Source organism: Alligator sinensis, unplaced genomic scaffold, assembly GCF_000455745.1.
Source record: "Alligator sinensis unplaced genomic scaffold, ASM45574v1 scaffold307_1, whole genome shotgun sequence".
NCBI lineage: Eukaryota > Metazoa > Chordata > Crocodylia > Alligatoridae > Alligator > Alligator sinensis.
The window spans coordinates 721,908-734,616 of NW_005842115.1; the positions used below are offsets into that span (position 1 = coordinate 721,908).

General features: G+C 49.7%; 1 protein-coding gene across 7 annotated transcripts in view; it reads left to right on the forward strand.

Moving 5' to 3' along the window:
* Window positions 1-12,709, forward strand: part of FAM49B (family with sequence similarity 49 member B) — a 137,024-nt gene that overhangs the window by 466 nt on the left and 123,849 nt on the right. The window lies entirely within an intron of this gene.

The window sequence follows — 12,709 nt, forward strand, 5'->3', positions numbered from 1 at the left end:
CGGTGCAAAGAGGGCGGCAGCCCCGCTGTGGAGCCCTGGCCAGGACCCATGCAGTGCTGCTGGGCTGCCCGGGGAGGGCGTCCAGTTTGGAGGCGGTGGGGAAGGTGGGCAAAGGGGTGCTGCCCACCTGGCTGCAAGAAGTAGTAGAGGTTGGGGATGCAGGCGGGGGTCCCTTGCGGGGCCTACACGTGATGTTGTCCTGGGGAGCGGGGCAGGAAGAAGGTTTGCGACTGTTAAAAGGATGGAAACTCTGCGCGGGGGGGGGGAAAAGGCAAGACATTTCTGTGCGTTGCAGCCGGCCTGATGGAGAAAGACTTTTTGTGGCACGGTGACTCCTTCACCCTTTGGAAGGAAACAAAGGCAGGGCAGCAACTGCTTTTAGCGGTATAGCGGGCTTTTTATTTTTTTCTCTCTCGCTCAGAGATAAAGTTCATAATTTCTCAAACCGAGGCACTTGTATGGAGATTTATTCAGGACTCCTGGATTTTGTTCCTGACTTTGCCCAGACCCAGCAAAGAGAACAAGCTGCTTTGCTTCCTTCTTCCCAGCCACAGGATGAGGGACGATAGATACTCCCTGCCTCCCGAGCGTTGTGCTTAACTAACACGGCCTGGAGTCCGGAGGAAAGATGCTAGAAAAGTATCAAGCGTTCATTTGCCTCGGGGCAAGGGGGAGGCTGGGAACCTGTTAAAATTTCTGTTTGTGGCTTTTGCCATGGAAAAGGAAGCTCTCCTCCAAGTGTTGGTGGCACGGAGCGCTTATATCCAAATGGTGTCTAAACCTCAATAATCAGAGGCCAAACACTTGAGGCTGCTTGTGTTGAAACAGGCCCAGCTAACTGTGCCCAAGAGGGATTTTGGTAAGAAAAGGTGCCTCATTCAGGGCTTTTTTGGAAACGTGATCTCTGAGGACTAGCCTGGTTTCAAGCCTTTATGTGAAACTCTCCAACTGGCTGGAGAAGAATGGGATGATTATTGCTGAGGAGGGTTTTCAGCCGAATTAAATTGGCAGCGTCAGAGCAAAGGCAGTGTTCTGCGTTCCCTTGGATTGATTTTTGTGGAGCCTCTTTACCAACTGCTCAGCCTTTGCCATCTGCACTCAGTGGAAGTGGCAACAAAGCAAGTTCATAAATACACAAATAATCAAGCTCTGATCCAAAGGCTTGTTTGCGAGAGGGCCTTTCTTCTCCCCGGCCATTTAGCATAAATGTGCAAATCAATATCCTGAGTGAGGTTGTCAGTCAAGGGTATATCGGGTACCGTGGAGAGAGCAGAGCGCTCCACCATTGACCGGCATGAGGGTGCCCAGCACTGGAGGGAGAGAGTTACACAGGCAATATTGACTGGACCCATGCGCCTGCAGGGGGCTCGACCCTCCTCTCATTTACCTCCGTTTTATCTGCATGGATGCTAGGGGAATTGTCCTGAGGGATGCGAGAATTGAGTTGACAGATCATGGTCTGAGACATAGAGGTCAAAGCATAGGACTGGGAGTCAGGAATCGGTGCTTTGCTGTTAGCCCTGGCCCTGACTCTCTCGGTGACCTTGACCTCTTGGTCTGGGAGAGAGGTTAACAGGAGTGACCCACCTCCTGGGGCAGTTACTGCCGCACTAAGACCAGAACCTGCTTTATTCAGATTTCTGCTGTGCTGGAGGAGATCAGTGCAGAGCAAGTCGCAAGCAGCAATGTTCTTGCTTTCTCAGTAAAGGCTCTTGGAAAACATCAGACACGAGGAAATGCCAATCGGGAAGCATGCCCCCAACAACGATCAAGGCAGTTTCCAGTCAGTCCCAGTCGGAAGCCCAGGGTTATTAACTGATGATTCAGGAGTGCCAGTCATAAGGAGTTGCCATTGAGCATCCGTGCACGTGGGTGTTTGTTTGCTTCTTGGAGGTTGTTTGCGATTATCCAAGCGTTAGACAGCCATGTTTGTGGGCCACTTATTACCCACGGCTCTGGATACATTTGATTTGAATGAAAGCAGATTATGTTATGTTGGAACAGATGCCAGGCTTGAGACTTTTCAATCTTTGTTGTTATTTATGCAAATCTTGCACCTGCTGTTGACTAACACATCTCAGAGTTTGTCCCGGGAGCCAGAAATGTACTGGGCTGGCCTGCAGGGAGGGAAGGGCTTCTGGTCTGGGGGCGCTCTACTTCCCTGTCTGGAGATCAGCAGCATCAAGTGTACGAGCGGATGCTGTTTCTGGGTGCAAACGCCACCACCTTAAGCAAGAAGTTGTTGTGTTTCAAAAGGTTCGATGATGCAATGCAGAGGAACACCAAAACCCCATGCAAATGAGTTGGCTCTGTTCAGAGCTTCATATCCTAATGCCCAGTTTGTCCAGTAATTAAATAAGTGAGCTGTAACCTCCGCTCTTCAAAACTGGTGCCTTGAAGCTGACAAAAAATATTGTGTTTGCTCTTTGATCAGTTGTTTAGTAAAACTAGGCATCTGCTTTATTAGCCCTCTATTTTTTTTGTTGTTGCAAGAGGAAATGAGTTCTGAAAGGAATCAAACTTTCATAGCAGGAGCCAGGCTGGGTCAGACCCGTGGGTCCAGCTAGTGCAGCATCCCTGGCAGTTGGTAGCACTGGGTTTTTAAGAGGCAGGGCAAGAAACCTTGTGGCACGTAGCTGTTCAAGAGGAACAGTAAAATGTCAATGAGGCAGCAGCTTCCGGTCTCAGGAGACAAAAGCAGTCGCTACCTGTGGTTAGCTGAGCAGACTTAGGGTATGATCTTATTCTCAGAAACCAATGAGTGCTCTGGCTTCGGTAAGAAGAGATGCAAGCTCATGAACAGTGAGTACCTTTTAAAACATTGAAGATAATGTCTGGAGCAGAGATGTTTTCAAATGGTCAGGAGTAGGGTGTATAATGGGTATGCAGTAATATGTAAGTATAGCTGATGAGGCTTAGGCCTAGCAAAGCAATCAGGCCTCGCAACTGAGCCTCTAAATATGAACAGGCCAGATAACAGGGTGGCATTAGCAGAGGTTTAGGTGTTGAACCCAGCAAGAAGCTTAGTGCAGTTTGCAGAGTGTAGGAGGACTGTGGTCACTCACACTGAAAAGAAATAGCAGTTTAAAGTTATTGAAAGCAAAATAGCAGCTCCCAGGGCTTAGAGCAGAGGCCCTGGCAAGGTATTTTTCATGCTTGTTTTTGAGAGAGCCCGGCAGGTTAACATTGAAAGCAAAAGCTCATTTCCTGCTTGAAAGTCCTGCTAAAGTGAATGAAGCTCTCGGGGCCAGATCTGCAGCTGGCTAAGGCAAATGTTTCCACTCAGCGGGGCTGTCTCTGCCTATTGCCCAGACTCACAAAGACGCAGTGGCAGGTAGTTAGCACCATGCAGAATAATGCCCAGCGCTGCAGGGGTGACTGGTACATGCATTTCTCGTTCTGCTTCACCAGTGGAAAGAGCCTGGTTTCCATCTGTCCACAGGCACCACGGAGAACGTGACTGGATCCTCAGAAGGGGCGATGGTGGCTGAGTTTCCCAGAGAGGCAGCTTGGGCACCTTCGCTGCTGGAATACCACCAGGCACTGCACTTGTGCAGCTAGGCTGGTTTACACAAGCTGAGGATCTTTCCTGTCTTGCTCTATTGCTGTATCTCAGTCTTGATGTACAAGGCCCCGTGTTAGAGGTGCCAAGTTAATGAGCCTGGAGTCCAGTGATTAGAGATGCCAGGGTGCCTGGCCTCTGTGGGAGGAGTAAGTGCTCTCCTTGCCCACCCGCCCCGTCTGCATGCCTGGCATCCTGCACCTGTCCTAGCTGCCCTAGCAGAGCCTGTAGCACTTCTGCTGCCCCTGCTGTACACCTGGCAGCCTGCGTGCTGGCCGCTTCCAGCAGCATGCTCTGGGCTCTGCTTCAGGCAGGCAGGTGGATGCGGGGCTGGAGCCATGCTTTGCAGCCGAGCTCATCCCAATCACTCCTCCCGTGCTCCCCGGGCTGGTGAGACCCGCCGTGGGGGCAGAGGTTGCTGGTGTGCGAGACCCCAGAGGAGCAGGGAGGGGGCAGGCAGTGGGAAAAGCAGCACGTGATGGGGGCCGGTCCTCCTCCCCTGCCACTTTTACCTAGCACCAGCTATACCTTTCTGGTCTCAAAGGGCCTTCCATACCTTTTACAAATTTAGATTCTAGGTCCGTGATTCTCAATTGGGGTGATGGGAAATTCAGAAAAGTCATGCGGGGGGCCTTAAGGCTAACAAAGTTGAGAACCACGATTATAGGCCCTCACCATCCAGTAACCTTTCTAGCACAGCATGCATGCTGCGTCCTTTGCTTGTCCGCTCAGAAAGTGCCAAATGTAGACAAAGATCCAGCAGGACCCGAACCAACCAACTCCTAGATGCTGACTTCCAGGCTGTCATCTTTTAGCTGTTCATTCCCTTGCATTTCGTTTCTGGCCTTTTGAGACTGCTACAATATGCTGGAAGACAGGGGTGATGATGATATAAAATTACTGGAGTGAAATTTGGATTCGGGTACGTGGGCCGCAGCTTCCCGAGGAGTAGGCTGTACATCTGTGTGAAGTGAATTTCTAAAATGAGTCAGTTAGTTCAAACCTCTGTTTTAACCTTCTCTCACCTCGGAGCCTTTCTGAGGCCGTATATAACCTAGTTTTGCTTTCAGTGTCCCAATTTTTCAGGCTGTCTTTGCTGCAGATGCTCTTGAAATAATCCCGTGTTTTTTTTAATATTAAAATCCTCATTCTTATAGGATCCTACTATTCAAGAGGTTGGAAGTTGAGGGTATCTAAGTTCTTACAGGCTCAGGCCATAAATTTAACACACATTTGGCTTCTGCTCCCCTTGTTTCCTTTGTTCTGATGAAGGCTGTGTTAAATTGTGCTGCACTTCTAGCAACGAAAACGTTGTTTTGAGTCAGTACAACCCGCTGTGTAAAAGCGCTGCAGTGTCTCTCCCTGTGGTGTGTGATTTACAAGCTCTCCCGTATTTGCCAAATGCTTCCTGCCTAGGAAAGGGAGGCTGTAAAACCTACTGGTTAGGATGGAGGACTAGAAATCAGGACTCCTGGGTTTCTTTCCTGGATCTTATTGAATTAACTGCTTTTTCATCCAGAATTTGAAATTTTGATTTAACCTACTTCCCAGCCCTGTGCTCAAACCACTAGGTTGCAGTCTCTCTATTTAAGGAATAATATCGATGCTACTGATAGTCTCTTCCATGAAAATCTAATCTGTGACCTAATTTGTTGCGATACCATGAAGAACCTGTCATCAAGAATTACTATAACCCCTGAGTCTAACATAGCCTGCCTTCCAAGCGTGTTTCCATTGCAGTAACTTCACTGGGTGCAGTGTTTCTTCAAGGGCGTCTGGGAATCCTCCGCTGCCAGATTTGGGGACTGCTCTACAAACCGCTCTGATCATTGTGGCCAGAAAGTGTAAAACTACTTTCACGGCTGTTTCTTTCAAATGCAAAGAGGCACTGTTAATAATAGAACTAAAAATTAACCCCGCTTCCCAGCATTTCCCTGAGACAGGTCTTTGTATGTCTCTTTCGTGTTAGAAAATATTAAAATAAAATAAGAGCGTGGAACTAGACCCTATTTTCTGTCTATGGTGTAGATACAATTATCACCTTAGAGCAGGGGTGCTCAACTCCCATCCCACAGGGCACATTGGGATGCAGAGCCTGTGGGGCTCCCCATGGGTTCAAACATCTGGCAGCAGAGAAGCCATGGCAGTATTAATCCAGACCTATGGGGAACCCTGTGGGCTCCCCTAGGGTGCCACTGCCCTAGAGCCTAAGGCAGGGGTAGGCAATGTTTTTTCGGCTGGAGTGCCAAAAAACCCCACAGTGTCTACCTTGAAAGGTGCTGGAGTGCTCGGAGCCCAGAGCAGCTGTTTGCAGCCTCCCGGCTGCAGCCGGCCCACGGCAGGGCTTCCAGCCTCTCAGCCGCCTGCTGGGAGCAGCCTGGGCTCCATGGCTGGCAGCAGCTGCCTAGAGCCTGGGCTGGTGGTGGTGTGCCGAGCAAAACGGCCTTGCGTGCCGTGCTCGGCACACGTGCTGGGGGTTGCTGACCCCTGGTCTAAGGGCTGCTAATGTGCTAATGTGTTGACTGTATTGTTCATGTATGTTCTCTGCAGCAGGAAAATGCAGTGGACTGAATGAATCCTTTACCCACAGCAGCAAGCAGTTAATGACGGTAGGCATCCCATTGATCTTAGCTGGAGGACTTCGGTGCATAATGGCTCACCAAGTGCAAGTTAGGGTTTCATAGACCCTTCTGGCTGTCAACTTGGGCAGCATCTCTTTAAAGAACAAAAAAAACGCCCATCGGTTTTGTCAGCCTATACTGAATCTTACAGCTGCAAACCCTGCTCAGTCAACGCACTGCAAAACAAGTTGGATAAAGAAGGTTTTTAGTGACTAGAAATGCTATCAAGTCCTGCTCCGAGTTCCTAGCGCTGCCATGTCCCAGGGTCAGAAATCTCAATGGAGGAACTACGGCTCTATCAAAAATTGACAGCAGAGCTGAGTTTCCTGTTTGACTGTTCTAGAAATAACAGTTCCTCTTCCCCCCCCCCCCCCCCCCCCCTTCTTTTTAAACAACTAGCTCATGGGGTGGGGGAGCCCGCCATGCCAAGCAATGGTATCCATATTTAGTGTGCGGAGAGACAAAATAATACTGAGTGAAGAGGAGGGAGGGGCACCGTGCGCCAGCTGAGCTGCAGTAGCTGGTTTGCATGTTTTTGTGGTAAGTGAAATCTAAACGGGGGCAGTTCACTTCTGAATGAAACAGCTGCTCGGTTACCACAATCTCGCTTCTGCTGACCTTGGGACAGAGCAGGCACGGCGGGTGCCCGTACACAAGCAGCGAGGTTGCTCTAACCGGCTGCAATTCCAGCACGTCGGAGCAGACGCGATTAATCGTGGAGTGGGGTCGTTACCGTGCTCCAGCAGCGTCTCGCGTATCGGCGTCTCTGCGCTGAAACATGGTGGCAGGGGTGCTTTAACTAAAGCTCGTCGAAGCGCCCCCGCCGTCATTTTTCAGCACAGGGATGCTGATACGCCAGAAGCTAATTAAAGCGCCCAGAGCACGTGTATAAACACCCCAAAGTATGACATGAAAGCCAATGACCACCTCTGTATTACTTGCTTATATACCCACACCTTTAGTTAGAGACTGATAATAGTTCGTGTGGATGTTAAGGGGCTCACTGTTAATGCCTTAACACCTAGAATCCAGCAACATATATATATTTGGAGAAGGATATCCAGGCCACAGGTTGTCTAGCTTTATCTCCCTCCACTTTTTTTCTTCATGGGAGGTCATTCCCCCTCCTCCTTTCAGACACGTGCCTCTATCCCTCTTTTTATCTCACCCCAGCCCCCATGGCTTCTCCATAGACTTCATAGACATCAGGGCTGGAAGGGACCTCGGAAGATCATCGAGTCCAGCCCCCCGCCCAAAGGGCAGGAAGTCAGCTGGGGTCATAGGATCACATCCCTCCATCTGGGATCTGACCTTAACTCCCTTTGGGTTCCCACTATCACTCCCTTAGCTCTCACAGAAGAATCGGGTGCCGTGGCCAGACCTCAAGCTCTGGGCAGAGCTCTACAGCTAAACCCGCTGGCTGCCTGTAGTAAGAGGCCGCTCGGAGCACAGGGATCCCTGAAGTCGTGTTGACTCGCATTGCAAAGGGAGCTCCACAAGCTGGACTCCAGGCACTAGCAGCTGCCTGGCAGCGGGCCAAAAATGAGCAAGGACTGGTAATGTAACACAGACCTCACCATCATCGTGGCCATGCAGATAATCTCCAGGTGTGGATGTATGTACAGCCCCAGCCTGCTCCTAGGAGTTTTGAGGTCAGCTGGAGATCAAGTTAGACCATGTCTTGCTGCACTTTTAAAAAGTTTATTCCAAGGCCTGGATTTCTGCGGTAAAGTTTGAATGGGTAACCCTTCTCACGTACTGATGTGAGCCAGAGGACTCCATCATTCATGTGAAGATGCAGAGCTTGATGTCACTGCAAGGGAAAACTGCTGGATGAAATACACTGGAGCCAGAATCCAGCCCCTGCACAGCCGATTCAATAGCCTGCCAGGGTGATAAATTCACTGCAGTCACCAGGGGGGAATTTCCTTGCTAGAAGAGCAGCGTGGGGCTGTCCTGCTGGCGGCATTGGTTGGAAAGGTCATGCTAATGACTGGTTAAACACAGAAGCGTTGGGGTGCAGTGTGCAGTCGGCTCTGAGGCTGCCATAATTAGAGCAGTCTCTTGGGTTCATACACATGCTCTTTCTGCTGGGAGCTCCAGCCAGCTTAGAACTGGGGACGTGCAGATGAGGAGGAGGACGGGCTCTCTGTGCACTGCCCCGCCGAGATGCAGTGCCAAAATCCATCCCTCTACCCTCAGACAACGTGTGGCAGAGCTCCCTTTTGCACTCCTATAGAGGCAGAGTCAGTGTAATTGCACCAGAACCGATTGTTATCCCGCATGTCATGAGGTCAGGGTTGACATGTGATGGCCAGGAGCTACGTGGAAAGGCTTCCTCTGCCCAAATAGTGTCATTTCTGTGGATAAATAAGAGAGGAGTGCAGTTGTCACTGTGGTGGGTCTGGAACCGTTCAAGGAAAGAAAATAATCCAAGCAAGTTTATGTACTAAAATCTGCTACCACGAACATAACGGAATCGGGCAGAAGTTGCTTTCCGATGCATGCAGATAACTCGCAGAGGCAGCTTGCTCCTTTTTGGGGCCTGGCCGTGTCACAAAATACGATCTATTGTGCATTAGTCGGTTTGTCTGGCATTCTGTACATGAAGTCCGAAGAAATGTTTACTGTCAGGAACAATGCGCTCTCTTGAATAGGCCCATATATCATGAATATCCACTGGCACACGCCTAGGACAATTTATCAAATTAGGATGTTGGTAGGATTCCCTGTGCAGTAATAAGCTCTTCAAATATCTATTTAAGGTTTGGAATGGAGTCTCTCTGCTTCGGTAACTGCCTTGAAATGAGGTTCGTTCCGTGTGGCTTCAAGTTGTAAAACTAGGAGTTGGATTGCAAATCTTGTGAAACTACAGACTTGAAGAATGGAAGGAGAAAGAGGGGTTTTTTTCCTGGTAGAGGAATAGTTCAGTCCATCTCCAGTTTCTAAGTGTGCTCTGTGTTTTGGTTTTTCCCCTCCTCTGTGTGTGCACGTGTATTTGTGCACCCATGATTGTAAAATCTTAGCACCCCTAAAATGGTATGTGTTTATTTGTATGGTGGTCAATCCTAAGTCAGGTCATGGCTTTGGGCCCTACTGCGTTAGGTGCTGTACAAACACGTACACAGCGGGCTTTTTCCTAGTCTAGTTGTACTGTATAATCAGACCTAGTTGTCCACAGCGGTCTGCATTTTTCTGCTTCTATTCTGAGTAAAGTGCACGGCCGTGGCTGAGGTTGCTAGGTCATGCCTGCTTCACTGTTGGGCTCCTGCAGTCTCATGCAAACAGTATAGTTGTCAACACTATTTTTCTTCACAATCTCTCCTTCAGGCGGTTCTAAGGGATGCAGGGGAGGGAGGAGAAAGACCTTGCTCAAGCTAGCATGTCCCACCCACATAATGGGACTGATTCTGTGACTCTTTGATATGCTTTGATCTCGTAGGGGTTTTGAATCGAGTGCTCCAGGACTGCCGGGTCCCACCCCACGTCCAAGCTTTTGGAGAATGTGCATTGTTACAAGAGGCAGCAAGAGGAACGTTGGTTTGCACCACCGGGGTAGATCATTACCCAATGTGTCACTAACTTTGTGGTGTTTCTAGGGGACAAGTCTCACAGGGGTGAGCTGCCCTTGCAGCGTTTGCATATTGCATAGGTTTCTGGGTCTTCCCCTTCCACTTATCTCCAGCAGGCACAATAGCATGTATGCAGTGCATGGAAAGTACCGTTTTCAGTCAATGCCTGAGTTCATGCAACTTCCTCTTGTGAACCCAAGCAATGCAAATCCTTCTTACAAATTCCTATTGAGGAAGAGGAAGGGCAGATCATTCTTTGCTGGGCTGGCCAGAGGGGAACTTGCAGGGGACTCTTCTCTCCCGCACTGAGTGCTTCTGAGTAATGTCCAGGCAGAGCAGAGCGCGCTGGCACCAGCAGCACTGGTCAGAAGCGCTGTCTAGCGTGGAGCAGGCCGATTTGTTTCCTGCACCGTTCCCACGCGTGCCCTTCTTAGTGGCAGAGCAGCTTGCTGAACATGCTAGGACTGCTGGCACGGTTCCTGGTGGCCCTTTTGTTTTCACAATGGAAATTGTGAAAATTATTCCATTGTCTGTGGGGCAGACAATGGGTCAACCAGCATCCTTCTGCTGGGAAGATGCAATGTAGAGGAAAAGATGTGGGCAGCATCTCTAGGCTTGACAGTGCCCCTTGGCTTGTCCTGTGTGCCAGCATGCAGAATTTCAAGGCTCCTGAAACAACCCCTCAGTCTCTTGCACTGAGTCTAGTTGACTAGAGCAGTGGTTAGCAACCTTTAAGAAACTGTGGGCTGGTCCAGCGCAGGCTGGGTAGCATCGGTGGCACGTCAGAGATGGGGGAGATTGTCCCTGTATCTGCACCTCTGAGGCCCAGACACGTGGGAGCTGTATCTGTGCCACAGCTACTTCTCACTGCCACAGTCTGCTCCATGACTGCAGTGCAGCCACCACTTCCAGCCCAGGGGGAGCTGCACTAGGGCTGGGCAGTCTCCAGCTGTTCCCATGCTGTAGCTGGTAGGCAGGGGGTGGGGAGCAAAAAGAAGCATCAGCTATGCAGTGCGGACTCGGTTTGCAGGCCCCCAGCCCCCGTGTAGCCCCGCACCGGCTGGAATCTGACCCTGCACACAGCTGGGCAGGTGAGAGAAGTGGCGGCGGTGCAGGCACAGACAAAGCCTTATAGCTCTGCGGGGCGGATTGAGTGGCTCCATGGACCAGATACTGGCAACCCCTAAACTGGAGGGGAACAAGTTCCACAAAGTTTCTGCCACCTTCATACAAGGGGGCAGTGGGGGGCACAGAAATAAGTAGAGCCTTGATTCTTTTTGTGACTCCCCCAAATCTGCCTACTGGCAAGGATAGGCCAGCAGCAGGCATTGTCCTGTCACAGCTGAAGCCGTCCTTGCAACAGCAGGGAGAATCTGGTTCCTGGCCTGCTCCGAGGAGGGCACACCACAGCCCTGCCCTTTGCTCTGGGTTAGAGCTCAAACGGAGGCTGTGGCCTCTAGGGCTCGTCTGGTTCAGAGCGACTAGGAACGAATTAGATCTCTGGCAACATTTCATACACTGGGTTCATACATCATGATTGGTCCTGTGCTAAATGCTGTCTGAAAAGAAGAGGTTGCATGGCCCCTGTCCTTCTTAAACAAGTCCTCTTCTCGTCATCCAATATTGCTTTAGTTATTAGGTCTCATCCTGCAGAGCAGAATGGGTGCAAGTACCACTGACCTCGTGCAGACACTTACACATCTGGATGGGACCAGGGCTTTTCGTTCGGCAAAGTATCGACTGGAAAAAGATTCTCTTCCCAAAGGTCAATGCAAAGAGCATTCAGAGGCAGACTGGCACCTGCAAAGTTTGCCTTTGCCCCATAGATTTCTACCACAAATATAATGGAAAGGTTCAAGCTCTAAATGCATAGTAAGGTGTGCTTCATTTTAATGGCATTATAATAGATTGACTCGGTGCTTTTATAAAGCCCCTTTCATCTTTTGAGCTTGGAGAGAATAAAAATAGAGAAACATCCTAAGCATTTCTCACCCATTTCTCTTGCCCTTTCCAGTTCCTCTCCAGTGCTGAATTAAGTGAACCTGTATTTGATTCACAAAAACGGACAGGAACAAAATGTTAACACATCTTTAAAATAGTCAAGCCGGCAAGTATTGTGTCTGTTTGAGTTTAAATTGCCAGATCAATTTCCCATTAATACTGAGGATGTTTAAAGGTCAAACTCCCTGCCTCCCACAGTGTAACTTTACCCTGAGGTGTGACGTTTCCACTGCTTTAGAGTGCAATATGGGAGAATATAATGGACTGGAACAGCTAAACATGCACATCCTTGTATGAGGAGGGAGTAACCAGAGGATTGTGTTACATTAAACCTTGTCTGCCCTCATCTCTCTTGTCCTTTGCTTGTTTCTCTCCCTTTGCAGTGCTAGATTGTAAATTCTGGGCTCTTTGAATTAATTGAGTGCTCCGAGGCCTCAACCAAGTTTCAGGCCTGCCTTTGCCACGTGCTTTAACGCGTGAGGGAAGTGGGAGAGACCCTGCCCTGAAGAGCTTGCGCTGGACAAGGACAAGGACCACAAAGAGGTGAAGTGATCTGCCTGTGATTTCACAGGCCAGTGTAGAGGATGGTTATAGAGCCCAGGTCTCCTGATTTGTAGTGCAGCACCCCTCCCTGCACCAGAGCACCTAAAGGGGTGCATCTTCAACAACTTGTTCAAGTAATGAAGAGATTATGTGCATGCCTTTTTTTCAGGAGGACAGGATCAGTGTTGAAGTGGGGCATTTTCGGGGGATCTCTGAAAGACTCTGTGCAGCAGTTTGGTGCAGTAATACTGATGCAGCTTTTCATTGTTGGATTGGCAACCTCTGTGGCTGGATAATGCCTTCCTGTTCTTCTCAAAGATGATGTTTAACTTCTAATGACAAGTACAGTGCAAGTTATGAAAGATCAAAACCCCCTCCCCTGAAACCGTGATTGATTTCCCCCCGCCCCA